Source organism: Pan troglodytes, chromosome 6 (genome assembly GCF_028858775.2).
Source record: "Pan troglodytes isolate AG18354 chromosome 6, NHGRI_mPanTro3-v2.0_pri, whole genome shotgun sequence".
Lineage (NCBI taxonomy): Eukaryota > Metazoa > Chordata > Mammalia > Primates > Hominidae > Pan > Pan troglodytes.
In genome coordinates this window covers 61044253-61069831 of record NC_072404.2, presented here as the reverse complement: position 1 = coordinate 61069831, position 25579 = coordinate 61044253, and the positions used below count along the sequence as shown (strand labels likewise).

At 44.9% G+C, this 25579-nt stretch overlaps 1 non-coding gene across 1 annotated transcript; it reads left to right on the top strand.

Moving 5' to 3' along the window:
* The first annotated feature begins 593 nt into the window (after positions 1-593).
* LOC112209972 (U5 spliceosomal RNA) lies at positions 594-707 on the top strand. The gene has a single exon (XR_002944942.1). It is a non-coding gene; the product is annotated as a U5 spliceosomal RNA (small nuclear RNA).
* Positions 708-25579: the final 24872 nt, after the last annotated feature.

Sequence of the window (25579 nt, the reverse complement as noted above, 5' to 3'; positions counted from 1 at the left end):
AGGGACCTGACTGTTAGAAGGAAAACTAACAGAGAGGAATGGCATCAACATCAACAAAAAGGACATCCACACAAAAACCCCATCTGAAGGTCACCAACATCAAAAACCAAAGGGAGATAAATCCACAAAGATGAGGAAAAATCAGCGCAAAAAGGCTGAAAATTCCAAAAACCAGTACGCCTCTTCTCCTCCAAAGGATCACAACTCCTCACCAGCAGGGGAACAAAACTGGAGGGAGAATGAGTTTAACAAATTGACAGAAGTAGGCTTCAGAAGGTGGGTAGTAACAAACTCCTCTGAGCTAAAGGAGCATGTTCTAACTCAATGCAAGGAAGCTAAGAACCTTGAAAAATGGTTAGAGGAATTGCTAACTAGAATAACCAGTTTAGAGAAGAACATAAATGACATGATGGAGCTGAAAAACACAGCACGAGAACTTCATTAAACATATGCAAGTATCAATAGCCAAATCAATCAGGTGGAAAAAAGGACATCAGAGATTGAAGATCAACTTAATGAAATGAAGTGTGAAGACAAGATTAGAGAAAAAAGAATGAAAAGGAATGAACAAAGCCTTCAAGAAATATGGGACTATACTCTGGTTTCTCTTCAGATCGTATAAATCTTTCGCCTTTTACTAAAGATTTCCTTGGAAATATGGGACTATGTGAAAAGACCAAACTTATGTTTGATTGGTGTACCTGAAAGTGACAGGGAGAATGGAACCAATTTGGAAAACACTCTTCAGGATATTATCCAGGAGAACTTCCCCAATTTACCAAGACAGGCCAACATTCAAATTCAGGAAACAAGAGAACACCACAAAGATACTCCTTGAGAAGAACAGCCCCAAGACACATAATCGTCAGATTCACCAAGATTGAAATGAAGGAAAAAATGTTAAGGCAGCCAGAGAGAAAGGTCAGGTTACCCACAAAGGAAAGATGATCAGACTAACAGTGGATCTCTCTGCAGAAACGCTATAAGCCAGAACAGAGTGGGGACCAATATTCAACATTCTTAAAGCAAATCACTTTCAAACTAGAATTTCATATCCAGCCAAACTAAGCTTCATAAGTGAAGGAGAAATAAAATCCTTTATAGACAAGCAAATGCTGAGAGATTTTGTCACTACCAGGCTTGCCTTACAAGAGCTCCTGAAGGAAGCACTAAATATGGAAAGGTGAAACTGGTACCAGCCACTGCAAAAACATACCAAATTGTAAAGACCATCGACACTATGAAGGAACTGCATCAACTAATGGGCAAAATAACCAGCTAGCAACATAATGATAGGATCAAATTCACACTAAACAATACTAACCTTAAATGTAAATGGGATAAATGCCCCAATTAAAAGATACAGACTGGCAAATTGGATAAAGAGTCAAGACCCATTGGTGTGCTGTATTCAGGAGACCCATCTCACTTGCAAAGACACACATAGGCTTAAAATAAAGGGGTGGAGGAATATTTACCAAGCAAATGGAAAGCAAAAAGAAGCAGGGGTTGCAATCCTAGTTTCTGATAAAACAGACTTTAAGCCAACAAAGACAAAAAAAGACAGAGGGGAGGGCATTACATAATGGTAAATGGATCAACGCCACAAGAAGAGCTAACTGTCCTAAATATATAAGCACCCAATACAGGAGAACCCAGATTCATAAAGCAAGTTCTTAGAGACCTACGAAGAGCCTTAAACTACCACACAATAACAGTGGGAGAAGTTAACACCCCACTGTCAATATTAGATCAACAAGACAGAAAATTATCGAGGGTATTCAGGACTTGAACTCAGCTCTGGACCAAGCAGACCTAACAGACATCTACAGAACTCTCCACCCAAATCAAAAAAATATACTTTCTTCTCAGCACCACATCGCACTTGCTCTAAAGTTGACCATGTAATTGGAAGTAAAACACTCCTCAGCAAATGCAAAAGAATGGAAAGCATAACGAACAGTCTCTCAGACCACAGTGCAATCAAATTAGAACTCAGGATTAAGAAACTCACTCAGCTCACTCAAAACTACACAACTACATGGAAACTGAACAACCTGCTCCTGAATAACTACTGGATAAATAACAAAATTAAGGCAGAAATAAATAATGAGAAACCAATGAGAACAACGATAAAACATACCAGAATCTCTGGGACACAGCTACAGCAGTGTTTAGAGGGAAATTTGTAACACTAAATGCACACAGGAGAAAGCAGGAAAGATCTAAAATTGACACCCTAACATCACAATTAGAAGAACTAGAGAAGCAAGAGAATTCAAAAGCTAGCAGAAGACAAGAAATAACTAAGATCAGAGTAGAAATGAAAGAGATAGAGATACAAAAAACCCTTCAAAAAATCAATGAATCCAGGAGCTGGTTTTTTGAAAAGATTAACAAAATAGACCTCTAGCCAGACTAATAAAGAAGAAAAGAAAGAAGAATCAAATAGACACAATAAAAAATGATAAAGGAGATATCACCACTGATCCCACAGAAATACAAACTACCACCAGAGAATACTATAAACACCTCTATGCAAATAAACCAGACAATCTAGAAGAAATGGATAAATTCCTGGACACATATACCCTTCCAAGACTAAACCAGGAAGAAGGCGAATCCCTGAATAGATCAATAACAAGTTCTGAAATTGAGGCAGTAATTAATAGCCTACCAGCCAAAAAAAAACCCAGGACCAGATGGATCCACAACCAAATTCTACCAGAGGCACAAAGAGGAGCTGGTACCATTCCTTCGGAAATTATTTTGAACAATAGAAAAAGAGGAACTCCTCCCTAACTCATTTTATGAGGCCAGCATCATCCTTATACCTAAACCTGGCAGAGACACAACAAAAAAAGAAAATTTCAGGCCAATATCCCTGATGAACATTGATGCAAAAATCCTCAATAAAATAATGGCAAACCGAATCCGCAGCACATCAAAAAGCCTGTCCACCACGATCAAGTCGGCTTCATCTCTGGGATGCAAGGCTGGTTCAACATTCACAAATTAATCAACATAATCCATCACATAAACAGAACCAATGATAAAAACCACATGATTGTCTCAATAGATGCAGAAAAGGCCTTCGATAAAATTCAACACCCCTTCATGCTAAAAACTCTCAATAAACTAGGTATCGATTGAACATATCTCAAAATAACAAGAGCTATTTATGACAAATCCACAGCCAATATCATACTGAATGGGCAAAGTCGGGAAGTGTTCCCTTGAAAACCAGCAGAAGACAAGGATGCCCTCTCTCACCACTCCTATTCAACATAGTATTGGAAGTTCTGGCCAGGGCAATCAGATAAGAGAAAGAAATAAAAGGTATTCAAATAGGAAGAGAGGAAGTCAAATTGTCTCTGTTGGTAGATGACATGATTATATTTTTAGAAAACCCCATTGTGTCAGCCCAAAATCTCCTTAAGCTGATAAGCAACTTAGCAAAGTCTCAGGATACAAAATCAATGTGCAAAAATCACAAGCATTCCTATACACCAATAATAGACAAACAGCCAAATCATGAGTCAACTCCCATTCACAATTGCTACAAAGGGAATAAAATACCTAGGAATAAAACTTACAAACGATGTGAAGTACCTCTTCAAGGAGATTTACAAACCACTGCTCAAGGAAGTAAGAGAGGACACAAACAAATGGAAAAACATTCCATGCTTATGGATAGGAAGAATCAATATTGTGAAAATTGCCATAATCCCCAAAGTAATTTATAGATTCAATGCTATCCCCACCAAGCTACTGCTGACTTTCTTCACCGAATTAGAAAAAACTACTTTAAACTTCGTATGGAACCAAAAAAGAGCCTGTAAAGCCAAGAGAATCCTAAGCAAAAGGAACAAAGCTGGAGGCATCACGCTACCTGAATTCACACAATACTACAAGTCTACAGTAGCCAAAACAGCATGGTGCTGGTACGAAAATAGATATATAGACCAATGGAACAGAACTGAGGCCTCAGAAATAACACCACACATCTACAACCATCTGATCTTTGACAAACCTGACAAAAAAAAAGCAATGGGGAAAGGATTCCCTATTTAATAAATGGTGTTGAGAAAACTGGCTAGCCATATGCAGAAAACTGAAACTGGGCCCCTTCCTTACGCCTTATAGAAAAATTAACTCAAGATAAATTAAAGACTTAAACATTAAAATCTAAAAGCATAAAAACCTGAGAAGAAAGCCTGGGCAATAACATTCAGGACATACGCATGGGCAAAGCCTTCATGAGTAAAACATCAAAAGCAATGGCAACAAAAGCCAACATTGATGAATGGAACTTAATTAAACTAAAAAGCTTCTGCACAGTAAAAGAAACTATCATCAGAGTGAACAGGTAACCTATAGAATGGGAGAAAATTTTTGCAATCCGTCCATATGACAAAGGACTAATATCCAGAATCTACAATGAACTTAAACAAATTTACAAGAAAAAAACAAACAACCCCATCAAAAAGTGGGCGAAGGGTATGAACAGACACTTCTCAAGACATTTATGTGGCCAAGAAACATATAAAAAAAAGTTCATAATCACTGGTCATTCAAGTTTCATGCAAATGAAACTTGAGTGATTACACCAATCCCTGATTTTTGGAGTTGGTAAACTCAAGCAGAATTACTTTACAATTTAGCAATGCCTTACTCTTGGGGTAGTTTTTAGCAATGCCTTAGTCTTGGGGTAGATTTTGCTTGTCTGGTGTTGTTTACTGGTAATCTTCTGTGTTTCATACTGATTCTGTAAACCAAAAAGTATCTGAGACAGGTCTTAATCAATTTAGAAGTTTATTTTGACAAAGTTAAGGACATGCCCAGAAGAAATACACATGAAATCACAGAAACAGTCTATGCTCTGTGCCTTTCTTCAAAGATGATTCTGAGGGCTTCAGTATTTACAGAGAAAAAGTGGGCTGGAGGGGAGAGGGAGAGGGGATGGTCACATTATTGAATGCATATTTGTAAGAGGAAATGAGCAGGTAGGGAATAGTCAATCACGTATTCCTCTTATGCTCAGTAAATCAGCTCTTTACATAAGATAATGTGAACATACAGTAGCTACTTGTGGAGATATTTAACCTTTAATCTGTAGCTTTCTGCTAGGAACAGGAGGAAAGGCAGCTTCTTGCAAGACTCAGCTTTCAGTTGAATTTTTTTTCTTTTGGTATAGTGAATTGAGGTCCCAAGTTTTTAGTTTCCTTTCACAATCCTCAACGTATTCTGGTTCATGCAGAACCAATTCTTTCCTTGGACTTGAGAAAATAAATATATAAACTGTAGAAAAGCCTCAATATCTGTCTTCAGTTGTTTTAAGTTAGCAGCTATAAAACAATTTTCAGTGCATCCTGCTGAAGGTGGTGGCATGAGCTCTGTGGGAGCGTGGTAGACTTCACAGGGATGCTTCACCCCAGGTGGGAGGACATAGCAGGACCTCTGGGAGGCATCTGCCATTCAAATAGCTTCCCCTGAAAATGGTGAGATGCTGGATCATAATCTCCACTTCAAGTGCATCTTGTAAGCGATGATGTGGCCATCTGCTCCATTTCCCAAGCTCTATTTTCATTCTGGTTAGTTACTGCATGTAATTGTACAATTATAGAAGGTGGCACTGTCTGTCAGTGTCTGCTCAGTAAATATGTGAGCAGATTGGGGTTTTGTATTTTAACTACTTTGCACTCAGAGTTTCTAAGGTACAACTGAAATTCTATGCACTGTGTATTCTCTGTAACTTCTGTCTATATACATTAAAACACACGATCAAGACCCTGATAGAAGAAAATCTTCAGCCAAATTAAATTTAAAGGAGTTTAATTGAGCAATGAATGATTCACAAATGGGGCAGCCTCCTGAGCCAGAATAGGCTCAGACTTTGGCACAGCCATGTGGTGGAAGAAGATTTATGACAGAAAAAGGAAAGTGATGTACAGAAAATGGAAGTGAGATACATAAACAGCTTGTCATTTGCCTTACTTGAACATGGTTTGAACAGCTGGCTACATTTGATTGGCCAAAACTCCATGATTGGCACAAGGAGGTGTCTCATGACACCTCCGCTTGTTATAGTTCATGATGTACAGAAAAACCTTTAGGCTGAACTTAAAATACGTAAGGAGGCAGCTTTAGGCTAAACTTGATTTAAAAACCCTAAATACTTTACTCAGGGCACAACTGATATTAGAAAACAAAATTTCTTGATATCTTTACTATTTTCTTGTTACAATAACTTAATGACTATTTTTATAAAAGCTTTTACCGAGCTATAAAATGAAATTTATCCTTCTGTTGGAAACTAGTCTTCTGCCTGTTGGTAGTTTAATGGTAATGCAACCAAGGAGCTGTTTGAATGCTCCTCTATGACAAAGTTGGCTACAGTAAGATAACAAGCACACAGCGTCATAAGTCACACACTACAAGAACCTGTCATTTAGTTCGACACAGCAGGGTCGACAGGTTTTCTTTTGGTATAGTGAATTGATGTCCCAAGTTTTTAGTTTCCTTGAAAAAATACCTCTGCACACAATGGAAGTTGGCTGGAGTTCCAGGCAGGACTGACACAGAAGTTTGCTTCTGGTATTCTCAGCACTGCTTTTCTACAGCTTTCTCCTGCCCTGTTATATTCTTCTCCTGCTCACCCTCCTCCACTTAGGTGCTCAGAATTTTTGTTCCCCATTGACACAAGAGATGACTTTTTTTTTTTTTTTTTTTTTAAATTTTGAGACGGAGTCTCACTTTGTCATCCAGGCTGGAGTGCAGTGGCACAATCTCGGCTCACTGCAACCTCTACCTCCTGGGTTCAAGTGATTCTCCTGCCTCAGCCTCCTGAGTAGCTGGGATTACAGGCATGCACCACCATCCCTGACTAATTTTTGTATTTTTAGTAGAGACGGGGTGCCGTGTTGGCCAGGCTGGTCTCTAACTCCTGACCTCAAGTGATCTGCCTGCCTCAGCTTCCCACAGTGCTGGGATTACAGGCTTAAGCCACCACACCCAGCCTGAAGAGAAGGCTTGATTTGCTGCTGCTACTTCTGCCATACAATAGCGTGTTTAAATTTCAACCACTAACTTAACTGAACTAGCTTAACAGTTAACATTCAGGAAGGTTGTTTTTTTTTTTTAATCTATTAGGACTCTGAAATCACAATGGGCTTATTAATGAGTGCCATCTCTAGGAGGAACTAGAGAAAACTTTTTGGGGGCCCAAGGCATCACCTGAGAAGATGCCCCACTCTTCCAGAGTTAAGGTGGAGTGGAGTGGTTTGCAGGAACTGTGGGAGGAAAGAGAAGACCTCAAACAAGTGTCTGCCAAGGCAGCAGCTGCACACCAAAGCCGGAGAGCCTCTCAGCCAACCGTTTGCTCTCTAGTCTCCTAGGAAAGATCTGTCACTCCTTAGCCATCTCCAGTTGTTTCCCAGCATCTCTATTGCTTCCTGGGGGTTGTGGGTGGAATCTTTGTGCTAGTGTTTTTTTTTTTTTTTTTGGAGATGGAGTCTTGCTGTATTGCCCAGGCTGGAGTGCAGTGGTGTGATAACTCACTGCAACCTCTGCCTCCTGGGTTCAAGCAATTCTCCTGCCTCAGCCTCCCAAGTAGCTAGGATTACAGGAATGCGCCTCCATGCCTGGCTAATTTTGTATCTTTAGTAGAGACAGGGTTTCACCATGTTGGCCAGGCTGGTCTCAAACTCCTGACTTCATGATTCACCCATGGTGTTGGCCTCCCAAAGTATTGGGGTTACAGGCATGAGCCACTGCTCCTGGCCTGTGCAAGAGTTTTTGTGAGTAGTTTTGCTAACAATTTTAAAAGGTGGTAAATTGAATATCTAAAGTAGAAGAATTCCTAAACTGGATATTTAGAACTTGTAGGTCAGTGTTATAGATAAAATGTAAGTTCTCTTACATTTAAGAGAACTAATAACTTAAGATTTCAAATTAAGAAACACAGAGATTTGTGGATATCAGAAAGGCAAACTCTACTTCCTCGAAACACCTCCTGTCTTTATAGGAAATTTAAATTTCTAAGCTAAATTTTTGGCTTACTTCCTTTAATATATATCCAACGCACAAAATTATTTTATACTAATTTGGTTAGATGATCTTTTTCATTATTATGAACAAAGATAAGACTTCTTAATCTTATTATATATATAAACGATAAAAATCAAAGATTACTCATAATCCCACAAACTAGAACAAATCACTGTTAATAGTCCTTCCTTCATCCCTTCATCTGATTCTTTCTGTCTTTCTCTGCCTCATTCTGTTTCCTTTAAATTATGCACAGTATGATTGTATGATACACACTCTTTGGAGCTGGTTTTTGACTTAACCGTATATATACATTGGATACCTTACCATGTAAACACATATTCTTCCTCTAGATAAGTTTCAATGTCTGTATAGTATTTTATTGTGTTAAAGTGAATTAAATATGGCCTGAGAAGGACTTCATACTTCTATATTTAAGTCCTTGTTGACAAACTATAACCTAACTTAATAGGTAGACAAGATTGAAAACCTAACCTAGGAGTATGCGGCTGTAACAATTGCTGAGTCTTGGCCAATCCCAGCAGCCATACTTCAACCACTCATAACGCTGCTGAGTGTTCAAACTGTGTTCAAATAAGGCAAATGCCAACCTGTAGCCAATCTGGCTGTTCTGTACCTCACCTCCAATTTCTGTACACCACTTCCCTTTTTTTTGTCTATAAATTTGTTCTGACCACCAGGCATCCCTGGAGTCTCTTGAATCTGCTGTGATTTTGGGGGCTGCCCAATTTGCAAATGATTCATTTCTCAATTAAACTCCTTTAAATTTAATGTGGCAGAAGTTCTTTTAACAGATGGTGTCAGAAGTGGGGTTCGAGGTAGAGCTTTGATGACCCCAGGAGTGCTGAGTGAACAAGCAAGGTGCCTGCCAGTCCCACTTGTGTCCACTGATCTCTCGGAGTGGCTGGTAATTGTGAGTAATTCTCTCTTGGATTTCGGAGCTCCATGGATTTGTGCTTTGAACTCTCTGAGTTTCTTTGAGAAAATTTCTAATCTGGGACCTGTAATCCTGGCACTTTGGGAGGCTGAGGCAGGAGGATCTCCTGAGGTCAGGAGTTTGAGACCAGCCTGGCCAACATGGTGAAACCCTGTTTCTACTAAAAATAAAAAGTTAGCTGAATGTGGTGGCATGTGCCTGTAGTCCCAGCTACTCAGGAGGCTGAGACAGGCGAATCACTTAAACCCAGAAGGCAGAGGTTGCAGTGAGCCGAGATACAACTACTGGATCTTCTGTCTTTCTCTGTGTGTAGTTATATATGTGTTGTGTGTGTGACGTTTATATAAAGGAGCTCTAATTAATTGGTTTAAAGAAAAATAAGCACTTAAATATTTTGAAAGAAGAATAAAAACTGTAATGTCTCTTAGTTCATATAACTTTAGTAATCTTTGGGAAATAAAAACAGCTTTAAAGATTATTGGTAAAATAAAGGCATTTCATCTAAATTAGGCAGGTCAGATATTATGTTTACTAAATGCTTTAAGGTTATAAATTGCTTTAAGTTATAAAAATTGTTCAACTTGCCTACTTTACAGCTGGGTAAGGCCTGGGGACATGTGGAGTTAGCCACATCCCTAGCTATGCTGGAAAGAGTCTTATCTGCACTTCTGTGTAGTACCCTAGGCTCCATACTTAGGTACATAATTAAAATAACCATACCTACACTCCATACCTAAGTACATAATTAAAATAACTTACTAGGTTTTTCACCAAAATTAAAAATTGCCAAGAGTTACGATTATCACATGTAATTGAGACTACTACAAAAATAATTTTACATGCAAGGTGTGTTAGAAAAGTAAAATGTGTTTTAAGTAAAAGACGATAAGAAGGCATGGGAATGTAAATTTTTGCCTAGTTTAGAGGGTTAAGGATTGTTTTAAATTATGTAAGATAAAGTCAAAGATTTGAACAAGTTGTGGACGGTTTGTGAAAAATTAATTTTGTGAAAAGAAATTCTGTGTGGACATTGGCTAAAGTTCAAGGGGAATTATTAAGATTTTCTGTAAGTTGAACATTGGAATAAAAGCACAACAGGTTTTTCTTATAGCACTGCTCATTCTTTAACAAAAATTGTTAAGGGTTATAAAAGGTGTATGAGAATCTCACCTTATGGTCAAACTGATTAAGATTGATAGATTTGTCTATAAGGTTTTATTAAAAATTGGGGTTGACATTAATAGTAAACTAATGCAGGGGTAAAGTTTGGCTTTCTCTCTTGAATGAGATTTTCATGTAATATTAAAGGATAATGACAGATTTTTGTTTGCCTGTTAAATAAACTACAGGAAAAAAAGAGGAAAGACAAGAGACAGATTGTATGGAAAGCTAAGGCTTCCCTCTATCAATGCCTTTTTAAAATTTTTTAAGTGGCCAGGGGCGGTGACTCACACCTGTAATGCCACCACTTTGGGAGGCCAAGGCGGGTGGATCACCTGAGGTCAGTAGTTCAAGACCAGCCTGGCCAACATGGTGAAACCCTATCTCTACTAAAAGTACAATAATGAGCTGGGTGTGGTGGCAGGCACCCGTAATCCTAGCTACTTGGGAGGCTGAGGCAGGAGAATCACTTGAACCCAGGAGGCAGAGGTTACAGTGAGCTGAGATCGTACCATGCACTCCAGCCTGGGCAACAAGAGTGAAACTCAGTCTCAAGAAAAAAAAAAAAAAAAAAAAAGTTCTGTAGTCCATGACTTATTATGGAAAAGATAGAATGATCCAAATTAAACATATATTGGTGTGGTGACTTCTAAATTGCTAAAATAGTTTATGACCAATGTTTAGTTGTCACTAAACATTGTCAAAATGTTTATTTTGACAAATATAAAAACCATATTCCTGGGAAGACAATCAAAACTTTAGGTACATTTGACTACTTGATGGGCCATTTAAACATTTATAAAGGGATTTCATTCACTTGTCATTTTCAATGCATGTTTTCTGGTTTTATAAATATGTTCCCATGCAAGAGGGCTGATGTTACAACAGTAGCTTATTATGGCACAGTGTATTTTCACAAGGTAAAGAAAGCTTTTTATGGTTCACTGAGGACAAGCAACCCATTCACAGTCTAGAACCTGATGATTGGATCTTCTGGGAACATCAGAGAAAGACTGCCCTTGCCATCCACACTGCAACAAAACTTTGGGTCCTTGAAACTTGGGTTCGTAATCTCACAACTGAGAAGGCTTTCTCCACACTGTTGGAACTGTACACCCATTAGAACCCTTAAGGTAAAGCTAACCAGGGAAGTTTCTCCCCAGACGAAGATGCCATCCTTGATGTGAACAGCTTTTCCCAAGATCACGGATCAAGACTCTTATCTTCAAATATTTTTTTTCCTTGCTTATACCTCTATGAACAATAGAAGTGAAAAGGGGGTCTGTTATTTGCACTTACAGAATATACTTTTATTTGTGAAGGATTTTGCAGCCAGCCTTATTCATGGATAACCTTATACTTTGATAGATAAAAGATGAAGGCCCAATGTAGGTGAAAAACTTTAATGGTACATATGTTGCCACATAATCAATCAGAAACAAAACATTGATTCACTCCTCTTAACCCATATAATGAGTTAAGGAGAACATTGCTAGGAGGCCTCACTCTTCTAGAAGGGCATCATTTGTTATGTCCTTTTTCATGGTTTAGAGTAAAAGAGGCAATGATTAGAAATGTATCCCTCATAATAAGCTCTATAGCAAATTCTACTGTAAAGGCTATGGTTACACAACAGATTTTAAATTCTTTTATGAAAGTTATGCTAAACAATAGAATTGCTCTAGATTACTTACTGGCTAAATAGCAGTATCTGTGAAGCTGCTGGCACTTATGGACCATGGAGAAAACATGGGGTATTACAGAGATTCAGTTGTAGGGGTTGAATGAAAAGACTGCTTAGTTAAGCGAGTAGACTCTTTATCTAGCTCATTCTTTGATCTATTTAATTTTAGGTGGTTTGGTTTATGGGGACCCTGGGTAAGGAGCATACTCCAAACTCTCAGTATTATCCTCCGGATAGCCATAATAGTAATCTTCCTGGTGCTCTTCATTCCCTCAAAGGTTTTAAATGTTTACATGCAGCCATCTCTAGAATGTCAAATGGTCTGTCTTCAACTGGAATGACAAGAACTGAAAGGAATCTGCAACCATGGGGACACCATAACCTATGAATGACGTGCTGAGGCGAGAAACCCAAAATGATGGTAACAGAGTGGCACTAAGGCCCAAGTTTTAGTCACACTCTCACCTAAGTGAGAACCTAAGTAAAATTTTTAAACAAAATCATGAGGAGCCATTGTTTTGGAGCTTATGCACTAGGCTCCAACAGACCAAACCAAACAAAAATGGAGTCGCTTGTGCTAAATGTGACATAATCAAACTAAGACTTTAAGGAAACACTTAGGTCCTAGAACAGACCAGGTTTTGTTTTTCTCTCTCTATAGGATGTTCCAGCATAAGGAGCTACCTTCTACTCAGCCCTTGTTCCTACCTTAGCAAAACTCACTGTTCTACTGTTCCCCAGTGGGCTTCAAGGCTGAATAGTACATTTACCTTGGTGATAATGACATCAATGACTAAAATTTTGGTCAATCTCTGAAAATTGAGAAAATGACTAAAAGGGGAGAATTGTTAAGGTTAATTAAATATGGCCTGAGAAGGACTCTGTACTTCTATATTTGAGTCCTTGTGGATGAACTGTAACCTAACTTAATAGGTAGACAAGATTGAGAACCGAACATAAGAATATGCGCCTGTAACAATAGCTGAGACCTGGCCAATCCCAGCAGCCATTCTTCAACCATTCATGCACTGCTGAGTGTTCAAACGGTGTTCAAATAAGGCAAACACCAACCTGTAACCAATCCAGCTGTTCTGTACCTCACTGCTGATTTTTGTACGTCATTTCCCTTTTTTTGTCTATAATTTTTTTCTGACCACAAGGAAACCCTGGAGTCTCTCTGAGCCTGCTGTGATTCTGGGAACTGCCCAATTTGTGAATGGTTCATTTCTCAAATAAACTCTTTTAAGTTTAATTGGCTGAAGTTTTTCTTTTAACAGTTGTATAATTTACACAGTTTCCAAATTCGCACTACTATAAATAAGTGTACAATGAATATTCTGTTTTCTTTTTTCTTTCTCTTTCTCGTTCCCTTTTTTTTTTTTTGAGACAAGTTCTCACTCTGTCACCCAGGCTAGAGTGCAGTGGTGTGATCTCAGCTCACTGCAGCCTCGACCTTCTGGGTTCAAGTGATTTTCCCACCTCAGCCCCCAAGTGGTTAGGACTACAGGCTTGCACCACCATACCTGGCTAACTTTTGTATTTTTTGTAGAGACTGGGTTTTGCCATGTTGTCCAGGCTGGTCTCAAACTCCTGAGCTCAAACAATCTGCCTGCCTTGGCCTCCCAAACATATATTCTTGTTGACTTATTCACTTCTAATCTTACAACAAATTCCTACATATAAAGTGATCATATGACATTTTGAGGGCTTTTGATGAACACTGCTGAGTTGCCTTTCCCAAGGACTTTCCTACCTGTGGGGGATAAGGGGTGGGGGTGAGGCAGGGGAGGCTCCTAAAATCTTGCCAGGCAATGGCTACAGCTTCTGAGCCTCCCCTGTAGAGGACCATTCTGTAAGGGCCTCTCAGGGGTGGATCTGTCTGAGGCACTTGGAGAGGAAATCAGCAGCCCCGTGTCAAGTTCATTGCTTCACATCTTTCCTCTTGGGGCTTTCCTTTCTTCCTCACCCGGGCTGAGCTTTCTGGGTCTGGGTCTGCAGGATGGGGTTGGTGGGGTGGGAATGACCCACTTCTTCCCGTCTCAGGGAGGTCTGACCTCCCTGGGCAGCACAGGAAGAAGGCAAGCCTGCCTGGAACCCCCAATAATTAGGAACCACTGCCATCTAGTGTCGGCATTGCTGTGAAGATTTAAATATTAAAACCCACTCCAAGCCCTGAAGAGCACCGCCTTCCCCATGGGCACCCCTCAGGGACCCTACAGGCTACAGCAGTGCAGGCCTGAGCTAGAAAATGCTCATTAGGAGAATTAAACATCTGGGGAAGGATTATGAAAATCTAATTTAGAATGGCTTGGGACTGCCAGAGAGGAAGTGGGGAGTCCAGAGAGAAGACTGAAGAGAAATTTTCTTGAAAGATAGATCACATTAATTAGAGGGTGGCAGCAAATCTAGCGTTAAGGAAGAAACAAGTATCTGGGGAAAACACTTCTTGGGGATGCCTAGGAGGTGTACGGAATCTCCCATGAGTCTCAAGACGGACCCGAGGCTTGCAGAGTTAAAAGAGCCCTCCCAGCTCACTCAGCCCACTTGGGAAGAGCCATTGGTGCTGCTGTCCCCAGGACTCTGCTCTGAGACCTGCCCTGCATTCCAGCCTGGGCCCTGCTCTGAGACGCAGCCTGGGTTCTTCTCTGAGATCTGCCCCATGTTCCAGCCTGAGCCCTGCTCCAAGATCTGCCCCGTGTTCTAGCCTGGGCCCTGCTCTGAGACCCACCCTGTGTTCCAGCCTGGGCCCTGATCCGAGCTCCAGCCTGGGTTCTTCTCTGAGACCTGCCCTGCGTTCCAGCCTGGGTCCTGCTCTGAGACCTGCCCTGTATTCCAGCCTGGGTTCTTCTTGGAGACCTGCTGTGTGTTCCAGCCTGGGCCCTGCTCTGAGACCTGCCCTGTATCCCAGCCAGCGTTCTTCTCTGAGACCCGCCCTGTGTTCTCTACTGGGTTCTGTCTCTCTGACTCAAAATGGCGGTGGTAGTGCAGTTTCTTGGGCGGCGGGGGAAGAGGTTAGAGCTGTTCAGCCCTCGGGCTGCTGACACCACTGTGGGCTACAGGGGCAGCTTCACTCCGGGGGTTCAAACCCCATTTCAGCCACCTTTTTATTTGTTGTGGAAACTTAGGTAATTTCTTAAACCTCTCAAAGACTCAGTGTAATAGGGTGAATAGTGACTCTCAAAACCCATCTCCACCCAGGACCTCAGAATGTGACACATTTCTGTATTTGGAAATAAGGTCTTTGCAGATATAATTAGTTGAGTTCATCCTGGATTTGGGTGGGTCTTCAAATGTGATTTATAAGATGACGGAAAGAGACGCAGAGACACACAGAGGGGAAGCCCGTGTGCAGGAGGGGCTGGAGTGATGCGTCCACAAGCCGAGGAGCCGAGGGATTGCTGGGAGCCACCGGAATCTCAGAAGAGGCAAGGGAGGATTCTTCCCGGGAACCTTGAGAGGGGGCATGGCCCTGCTGATGCCTTGATTTGGAGCTCTTGGTCTCCAGAACCCTGACAGAATACATGTCTGCTGTTTTAAGCCATGGGTTTATGGTAGTTTGTTAGAGCAGCGGTGGAAACAAATACACCTAGTTTCCTGAGAAGCAGAATGGGGATAGCACCACCTTGGAGGTGCTGGCGATGAAGCCACGCATTATTTCATGAATGACTGGGAAGTCACCTCCCATCGCTGGGCCACAACGGCTAGATGGTGGAAGGCCCTCACTTTCTGCCAGGTGCATGGTAACCACTTAACAAACGTTAGCAGTCATCACTTGGGCTGGTTCTTTGCTTTTGAGGGTCTGCATGGAGACAGCCTGGTCCTGGGGACTTCCTCCCCTTCCATCTTAGGTAGCATCCCTGTAGCCCTTCCACTCCTCACCCGGTTAGCAAATCCCTCAGGCCAACACCCCTCTGGCACCGGGGCACCTTGATGGCCCTTTCATCCATTCCTCAGTGCACTGCTGCCCTGGGGAACGTGGCCTCCTTTCAGCTCCTCAACCACCCCTGAGGTCCCAGGGCACCCCCTCCCTGGGGCTCCTCCAAATGCTGCCTTCCCATCTCTCCTGAAGGGCTGGTGGACATTCTACCTGCATTATAGACTCTGGCTGGCTAGAGGGGACCCTGGGAGCAGTGCCCCATCAGTATTTCAGTGAGTAGCTGACACCCACCACATGGCCAGGACCCGGCCACAGAGGGACTGGAGCAGCCCTGGAGGTTAGGCTGCGTTCCATTCCCACTGAGCCCTGTCGTCCACATCTGAAATGAATCCCAGTGTCTCAGCCACAGCCAACCCCCTCACAGACACCCACACTGTCCCCTCGGAGTGGAAGTCAACTCCAATACCTGCTTCCAGACAGTCTCAGCCTCTGCCCCCGGCTCCCATCTCTGTCACCAGGTGAACACCTTGCCCACACAGTGTCATCTGTTTCCTGCAGGCAGAGCAATACCAGACATAGGATAGATGTCATGGAGTCCAGAGTCTTCTCCGTGGGTTTCTGAGGCTGCCACGGAAACAGGCATTGGGAGCTGAGTGAGTCAGGGTATAACATGTTTACGCAGCACCTCCCATGTGCCAGGCATAGTGCTATGTTATGGGATTTTAAAAATAAGTGAGAATCTACTCTGTTGCTTTGCTGGTGTGACTGCCAAGTTGACCTCCATCTCTCCTTTCTGTGTGAAAAGTTCTAGGAGCTATAATTTTAGAAACTCAATGGATTACAAAATAATTTTACCACTGACCATCTATTAAATACCTGGAAAACTTCACAGCTTCAGGCTCACTGGCATGAGTCTTTCTGTATCCAAGAGGTGGAGTTTATATGTCCTTTTTAGTTCAGGTGGTTTTTAAACATGTCTAAGAATTCTTTTATACTCCTTCTATCAAGTGTTGGGGGGGTCTATGTCTCCTCCCCTGTGACTTGGTTAGCTGGGGCTGCCAGAAAAAAGTACCAAGGATGGAGTGGCTTCAACAGTAGAAATTTCTCGCAGTTTTGGAGGGTGAAAGTCAGAAAGTTCTGGAGGGTGAAAGTCACACCAGCATGGTCAGGTTCTGGCGTGGGCCCTGCCTGGCTTGCAGACAGTGGTTTCTCGCTTTTTTCTCACATGGCTGAATGAGAGAGAGAGAGGGAGCAAGCTCTGTGGCATCTCTTTATAAGGGCACTGATCCCATGATGATGGCCTCACCCTTATGACCTCATCCAAACCTAATTACCAAAGACCTTTACAGAGTCTACGTAAGAACCCCATGGCAGGGTCTAGCCAGTTCCCAGAGCTGCATGTGGGACATAATTATAACAAATGATTATTATGGTTTATGCTACATGGTCATAGATACCTAAAGCAGCAATCTCCGCTGGCTGTTTGTTTAGCTAAGGCCCTTTCTACCATATCCTGACTTGAGTGGGAATGCTCCCTGCACCCCTGCATGCCTGCCTGCATTGAAAGAAAGGGCTGCAACTTTGTGTCCCTTCACCAGGCTTACACTTAGCCTCAGCGACAGTCAGATTGTGAAGCTCTTTGTCTGTAGCCATGGTTCTCAGCCGCAGCTGTGTATTAGAATCACCCGGGGAGATTTTCAGAATTCTTATGCTTAGGTTACAACCCAGACCAGTTAAATCATAATCTTCGTGAGTGTGGCCCTGAAATCAATATTTTTCAAAGCTCTCCAGGGATCTGAATGTGCAGCCCAGCTAGAGAATGACGGAGAGAGTGGGTGAGGCTCAGGCCCACCCTGCTGTAGAAGGGCAGCCTCCCCCACCACCAGGCGCAGTGATGCCAGCACCCCCTCTCTGGAGGGGCACTGGAACTCTCACAGGGGAAATAGAAATTTGGGCACAGGGATCTATTTACTCTTCTCTATTTCGCGTCAGTGAAGTATGTCATACCTGAACCAGCTTATTCTTTTACCTAATGCCCTCCTCTCTTTTTGTCATACCCAGTACCCGTTTCCTTTGGGAAGGGTCTTCTGATCATTCCAGGTGTATCAGTTGTCTTTCGCTGCACTACAAATTACTGCAAAACTCAGAAGGTTAAAACTGCAATAAACATGTATTGTTTCATCCCATTTTGTGGGTCAGGAATTCAGGAGGGCTTAGCTGGGTGGCTGTGACTTGGAGTTGCCATTCAGATGTCAGGGAAGAGTGTAGACACCTGAAGGCCTGCCTGGGGTTGAGGGAGCCACCTCCCTGGTGGGGCACGCATGTGTCTGACACGTTGATACTCGCTGTTGACAGGCAGCCTTGGTGCCTCACCATGGGGGCTTCTGCACAGGGTTGCTCAGTTTCCCCACAACGTGGTGTGTCAGAGCTTGCAATCCAGAGAGACAGAGGGGAAAGCTGCAGTGTCCTTTTATGACCTGACCTCATAACCCACACATGATCATTTTTTCAAGATTCAACTGGTACACAGGCCTGGTGTACTCACTGTGGAGGGGGCTCCTCAGGGGCATGGTGGGAATCCCTGGGGGTCATCCTGGAAGCTGGCCCTCCCACCAGGCCCGAGTCACCTCCCTCAGATCTGCTGTCTGCACCAATAGAATCCTATGAGAAACTTCTAAGAGCAGAGATTCCCAGATGCTCTGATTCCATCAGGCCTAGAAATCTGTATTTTAAAAGGTTCTTAAAGCAGTTTCGGTGATCACATGGGAATCTATAACTGTAGAGTTTTGGCACTCTGTGTCTGGCCAGGTAGGGTCCTTTTTGGCTTCTTCTGCCATAGGCCGGCCCACATTAGGGGAACCCTGCAGTCCAGAAGAGGGGCCTGGTGTTCTTTCAGGAGCAGCCATTGCATCCTTTGTTCCTTTTCTGGCCGCGCCTGTGTTCCTTTCTTGTCACAACCATGTATGGCCAGCAACCGTGTGTGGCTGCGAGGACATGGGGCTGTGCAGTGGGAAGGGAAAGGGATTTGGGTACCCCTGACTCTTTCCATCTGGAGAATAAAAGTTTTGCAGATGAGCTGGGGAATCCTCTATGTTCTGAACCCTCTCCATGTCCTGCCCTTGCCTGCATTTTAGTGTAGTGGTTGAGAGCCAGACTTCCCAGGTTCAAGTCCTGTGTCTTCTAGTTACTCTCATGATTTAGGGCGAGTTATTACAGTTTCTGTGGCCCTGCATCCTGAGCGAGGCAGCTGGGTGGGACTGGTTCTTGCTCCTGTTTATCCTTCATCGTCTGTCTGCTCAGGGAACTGTGGTGTTCACGGGCTCAGAGAGGCGGCTGCACGCCTGGCCTGTTCGGCTGCAGGCTAGGGGAAGGGGTTGTGGATCTGGAATTCATGAAGGAAGAGTGAGCGTGACTTGCTGCTGAATTCCAGCAAGAATTTCAGCATGTATGGGAAAGAGAGCAGTTAATAAAGATTCCTCGGGTTTTGCTTTGAGACAATGGGGAAAATATAGGTGTAATCTGCTGAAATGGGGTTGGCTGAGGGAACAAGCTTAAGGTATTTGGTAAGAGGTTGTTTTGATTTTTCTGAATTTGAGACATCTACTAGACATCTAAGTAGGCATTGGGATATTTGAGTTTGGATTTCAGGGAAGATGTTGGGGCTGGGAATAGACATTTAGTGATCTGAACATTTGGCTCTTATTCACATCAGGGGTGGGTGGTGGATGAGAGAGAGGGGAGGGCCGGCAAAGGGTCCTGCAGGGAGCTGCCATGGAGGGTGCAGCAGCTCAGGGGGGCATGGTCTAGAAAGGTGGGAGATACTAGAACATGTTGTGTGTTTATGGTAATAATTGGGGTGGTGTCAGCAGATGGGGGGAACTGATGATGCCCAAGGGAGAGGAGATAATTATAGGCACACAGTCCTTGAGTTGACATGAGTGGGAGGGACTGCTTGAGGAAGGAGCGAGGGCTTTCGCCAGCAGCCACAAAGTGGGCAGGGCCTCACCGGGCCCAGGTGCAGAACATCCTGCAGAGGTGGTGGCACTAGAAGATCATTGCATGTGCACACTCAGCAAAGTAAGAAGTGATGCCGTGGTTGGAGAGTGAGGAGAAGGGAGGGGTGTGGGGAGTTTGAGCAGTGAGCGGTTGTGAAAAAAATCTTCAGGGGAAGGGAGAGCAAATGGATTCTAGAAATACGGAGGGTCACTGGGCAGGTGGGTGGGCCTTGGGATTTATGGCTATACAGCCAGCGAGGCTGCCAGCACCAGCAGCCTCTGATGAATTCCATTTGGTGTTCAGCCCCTCTCTCCCTGACAAGATGGCTTTCCTGAGAAGAAATCGCCGAGAAGAGGTGAGAATTGGTCTTCATCCTAAGAACCCAGAAGAGAGCTACAGGATGGGAAATCACACTGGGTGGCCAGGACAGATGTCCTCTGTGTGTGAACACATGGAGCATCCCTGTCACTGTTGCCTGGAGCCCAACTGCAGTGATGGCAGTGGCGGGAAGGCTGCCAGGACCTGTCCAAGGGCCCAGCATTTCCCCTGCTCAGGGAAGGCACCATCAGCTGGGGTAGCCTCCTGCACAAGTGCGGGAGGAAAACAGTGAACCAAGCCAGACACGGTCCCCACCTTCCTGGAGCTCGAGTGGGGTCAGGCTGCTTTCCGTGAACTTCTCCCGGGTGGCTCCCCTGCTGACTGTCTGTCCAAGGAAGGTTCCTGGCTGCAGCCCAGTCTCTGACATCCCTGGGCATTTGGAATTGGAAGGCCCTCTTCACTCTGCCCACTTGATGTCCCCAAACCATGGCCCAGTTGTCAAAGTGGGTCCTGAGCCAGGACCTTGCCTGTTGATTTTCTTCAAGGTTGGTGCCAACAGTCCTGACTTCTTCAGTGAGGGAAGATGGGCTCCCGGCGGTAAAATCCACCTTACAGGTCTGCAGGTGTCACATAGCAGGGACCTGACCTTCCATGCCGATCCCGTCTGACGCTGGGGTGTCTGACAGGCAGCCAGCGGCAGGCGCAGCAGGCCCTATTCTTTTAGCATATAGAGTTCAGGCTACTGATGTGTTCTCTCAGGTCCAGAAAATCCGAGTACCAGGAGGGAATCACCCTGGGAGATATTTACCCAGAGATCCTCGCCGTCCTCACTGCAGTCTGTTCAGGCTTCCATGACAAAACCTGATAGACTGGGCAGCTTAAACAACTGACATTTATTTTCTCACAGTCCTGGAGGCTGGAGTAGTCCGAGATCAAGGTTCCAGCAGGGTTTGGTTCTGGTGAGGGCTTTCTTCCTGGCAGACAGACTGCAGCCTTCTTGCTGTGTTCTCACATGGTAGAGAGGGAGAGAGAGAGCTCTGACATCTCCTCCTTTTTTATAAGGACACCAGCCCTATTGGGTCATGGCTTACCTTCATGACCTCGGTTAACCTTAATCACCTGGTGATAGGCCTGGTCTCCAATACAATCACGTGAGGAGTTAGGGCTTCAGCAGGTGGAGTTTTGGGAGACACAGCTCAGCCCATAGCAGTCCTATAGCTCCATCTGGGCCCAAGAAACCCCTTATAGAGTCCCAAACAGGCTCTGTCCAGCAATATTTGGTTGTACTTCTGGATGGCTGGATTTCTGAGGGTGGCACCTCAGAGCAGGCATGTCCTGCTGTCTGGAGTGAGGAGCTTGGGATAAAGGGCTGATGTTCCTGATTCTGAGGCTCCAGTCCTTCTGGAGGGAAACGGCGTTTCTGGCGTTTCTGCTCCTCTGGCTATCTTGGCACCATGAGGCTGCCCAAGGCACCTGATGTGCCTCATGTGAGGCGGCAGCTCCCCCTCCCTGCCCCAGTGGCCCAGCCCATCTGGCATAGCGCCAGGCCTCGGGAGGACGCTCTCTCTGCTGCCCCCAGGTTCATTGTTTCACATGAACTCTGGGGAAGGGTGTGGGAGCCGGGGGGGCTGTGCTCAATATATGTCCTAATTTTAGAAGTAAGATTGGCAGATTTCCCTCTGTTCTAGCTAGGACTAATGATAGAAGCCCAAATACAATCAGGTCAGGAACAAAAGGGTCCTTCCTGACTCTCAGAACTAGTTTAGTGAGTTTCTTCAGCAGCAGTGGGGTTAGGCTGTCAGTGCCTGCCAGGAGTCAGCCTCCCGCCCTCTCAGCTCTGCTCTGCGCTGGCTGGACCTTCCCTGTTGTGGAAAAGATGAACTCCAGCGCTCCAGGTGCACACAATTCCTGCAGTTGGCAATTGGGTAAGGAAGGAGAAATTTGTCCTCGAATGTCCTCTCCCCTATTCATGGATGTTCTGGTTGCTTTTGCTTGGATCCTATTCTGTGGGGTCTGGAGGCATGGGGCACCCTGATTGGCCTGTCTTGTTATGCAGGAGGCTGTGGCCCTGGGTTGTCAGCCTGGCAGCACTGTGTCTGGTGCTGGGGTCTGCACGAGGAAGCTGCATGTGGACACAAGTGCAAGTTTGCCTGCTCCTCAGCCTCTCCACGGCGTGCATCTGAGGTCCAGGCTTGGCTGCAGTGCCCACACTTAGAAGAGAGCATCAGGAACCTTCCACTGTCAGGACAACTGGACTATGTGCCTCCCATTCCCAGGTCCCAGCATGCTCTGGCTGCCTCTGTTCAGCTGTGGCCTTCCTCTCGTGCAGCACGCTCCTCCCAGCCCCATCACTGCCTTTGCAGGCTGATCAGCATGGTCATGAACATGGGGCTGCACAGGGGGAGCTGGTGTCCCACGCCCGGCCTCTTCTTGCGTAAGGTGCTTGTTGGCCATAATCGTGTGGCTCTTTGGCCCACCCCAAGGTGGCCTTCTGTCAACATGCTTTTGACTTTCTGGCAAGTCGTCCTTGTCTTGCCTGTGTTTTTTTTTTTCCCATGTGACTTTTTCTCCAGCATGTCCTCACCTCCTTCAGGCTCCACCCAAGCCTGCAAGGAGAGGCCAGGAGAGGTGGGGATGGCAGCTGCTACGGCTTAGTTTCCTTAAAGTTGTGTCCTTGGCTTCGTGGAGCTTGAGGGGAGGTTTGTAGGCTTTAAATATTTTTGCTCTTTGGATGGAAACCCAGGGCCTCCCGGTGGCCTTCTCCTTCACTGGAGGGTGCTGTAGTGTAGGAGTAGTATTTGTGAAATTGATTTAAAAGCTGTTTGTTCCAAGTTCAATAAGAGAACCATGGGAGATGTCACCACGTTAGACTATGGGGTGGTGGTCTTTGGGGATGGTGGTGGGAGAGGGAGTTCCCATTGGCCATCATCCCAAGATGCCATTAATGCTGGGACAAGAAGCAGGGCTCAGGGAAGTGACCCCGAGACAGGAGTGAGGACAAAGCCCTCATCTCCCAGGGGTGTTTGTTCCAGGCTCTGAAGTTTGGGAGGCCTATGTCATCTTTTGTAGGGTGTGGGGGTGCCTCATGGAGGCAGTTAAGGCCCAAGGTGGGAAACTGGTCCCTGGGGGATGGATGGGGGTCTCAGCCCCCATGTAGCTGCACAGCACTCTGAGACAGGGCCTCATGGTCAGGTGTGGGGTCCAGAGTCTGTCAGACCCAAGGACAGGCTGGTGGTGTTGTGTGTGCTCAGCCTGGGGGGGTCTATGGTCTTGGGGGTCCTGATGGCCAGGAGGGTCTAGTGCTGGCATGGAGGCATGGAGTGTGTTGGGCAGCCTGAGACAAGACCCCGGAGGAACTCTCAGGAGAGCCTGGGCACATTTTGAAGCATATCCATTGCTGGAAAGGAATATCCCTGTGGGGGTCTGTGGGACCAGTCTGTGGTTTTCCCCAGTTTAATCCTTCAGTTCTGGCACTCAACAATTGATTTTTCTGGCTCCCAGATTATAGCTCTGTTTTCTAAACTCTAGCTCGGTCTTTTCCAAACTTGGTTTGTGGTAGGCTTTGGAAGAACAATTTCACCAAACTTCTCCAAGATCCAAGTGTCAGATGATGAAGAGCAGAGCTCAGGAGCCAGAGTGGTCCTCTAGCTTCCACCAGTCACCCAACATGTAAGTTACCACCACAGGGGTGGCTCTGAGTGAGTGTCTCCTTAGTGGTTTCCTTAGTGGGTGGAAATAAACGAAGACCACCCAAGCAAGGACAAAGGCTGTTTATTCAGAGCTGCTATAGCAAGGGGGTCCGCGGCCATCACTTGTGTCCTGACAGACTCACAGGCAGGTGAGGAGTGGAGAACCTTCATCATGGAAAAGGGGAGGCTTCAGAGGCCTGGTGGAGGCTGTGGGCCTGGGGAAGCCGGAGGCGGCTGGTGAGAAGTGGGCATCCCATGGGATTGGCTAGGGGACATACTGGGCTTTCTCTGGTTAGTCCTAGATTGGAAGCAGGGACAAAAAGTAGGAAAACTGTCAGTTATTATTCAAGTCCTGGCCCTTTGGGTCTGATTGTTAGAGAATGTATTGTTTAATTTCCCATATTATTTCTAGAGATAGCAATCTGAATTCTTACAAGCCTGGCATGGAGCAGGCTGGCCTCCTGGGCTGGTTCCTGTAGATGATGGCTTGGCTTGCTGGGTTGGTTCCTGTAGATGTCAGGTTGGTTCCTGTAGATGTCGGCTTGGCCTGCTGGGCTGGTTCCTGTAGTTGACTGCTTGGCCTCCCGGGCTGGTTCCTGTAGATGACGGCTTGGCCTGCTGGGCTGGTTCCTGTAGATGATGGCTTGGCCTCCTGGGCTGGTGGCTGCAGGGGGTGGGTGGGAGTTCTACTCTTATAGATGCTCTGGCCATTGTCCATTTGTGTACTCAGTCTCTGAAGTGCTCGGCCATAGTAAGCATTCCCTAAAAAGTAGCTATTGTTGTCTCTCCCACCTGATGATGACCAAATTATTCACCTGGACTGTCTTAGAACTAAGTCCTGCCCATGTCAGTGGCTGCTTGGCACACACACCCTGGGCCATCTCCAGATCTGGCTGACTCTGGCCTCATGTGGTCTTTCCATGGCAGCTCTAGCTAGGGGGCTTTGGCGCATCAGTGCAGTCAGATGACATGGTGGAAATATTTGTTGAATGGATTGCTAGACTCCTTTCCTAGAGGCTCAGGGTCCACAACCAATGTCATCATATTGTATGTGCTTTGCATTTTAAATTGTCTAAGGTCATAGTCTTCCCCAGGCCAGCATACATCCTTTACAGGGAATAAGGCACTTTCAGAATGTCTTATCAGTCCCTCCCTTCGCATTTCTTGATTTCTCTTTCTGTCCTTCTCTCCCTCATTTCCTTTGGTATGTTCCCTTGATCTCCAACTTTTCTTTAGTTTCTCATTATTCTGACTATTCCCTAATTTTCACAGCTTCCAAAATATTTCCAGAATGGGAGATTGTATTACTTTTTCCTATTGCTGCTATAAGGCTTAAAACAACACAAACTTATTACCTTAGAGTTCTGGAGGTCAGAAGTCTCATGGAGCTAAAATCAAGGTGTCAGCAGGGCTGGTTTCTTCTGGAGGCTCCAGAGGAGGATCCATTTCCTTGCCTTTTCCACTTTCTGGAGGTCACATGTATCCCTTGGCTCATGGCCCATCCCTCCCTCTGAAAGCAAGCAGTGTAATATCTCCAGGTCGGTTGGCATCTCTCTCCTGTCCTCTCCGACCCCTGCTCTGTTATCACCCCTCCTTCTCTGACTCTGGCCCTCCTGCCTCTCCTGGAGGGACTCCTGGAGGGACTCCTGGAGGTAGTCTGTGATTACACTGTGCTACCTGAATAATTCAGGATAATCTGCTCATCTCAAGACCCTTCCTTGCATCTGCAGAGTCCTTTTGTCATGGAAGGTGACAAATTCATTGGTTCTGGGATCAGGACATGAACAACGGTAATAGGCTGAACTGTGACCCACCCCCTCTTTTCATGTTTAAAGTCCTAACCCCCA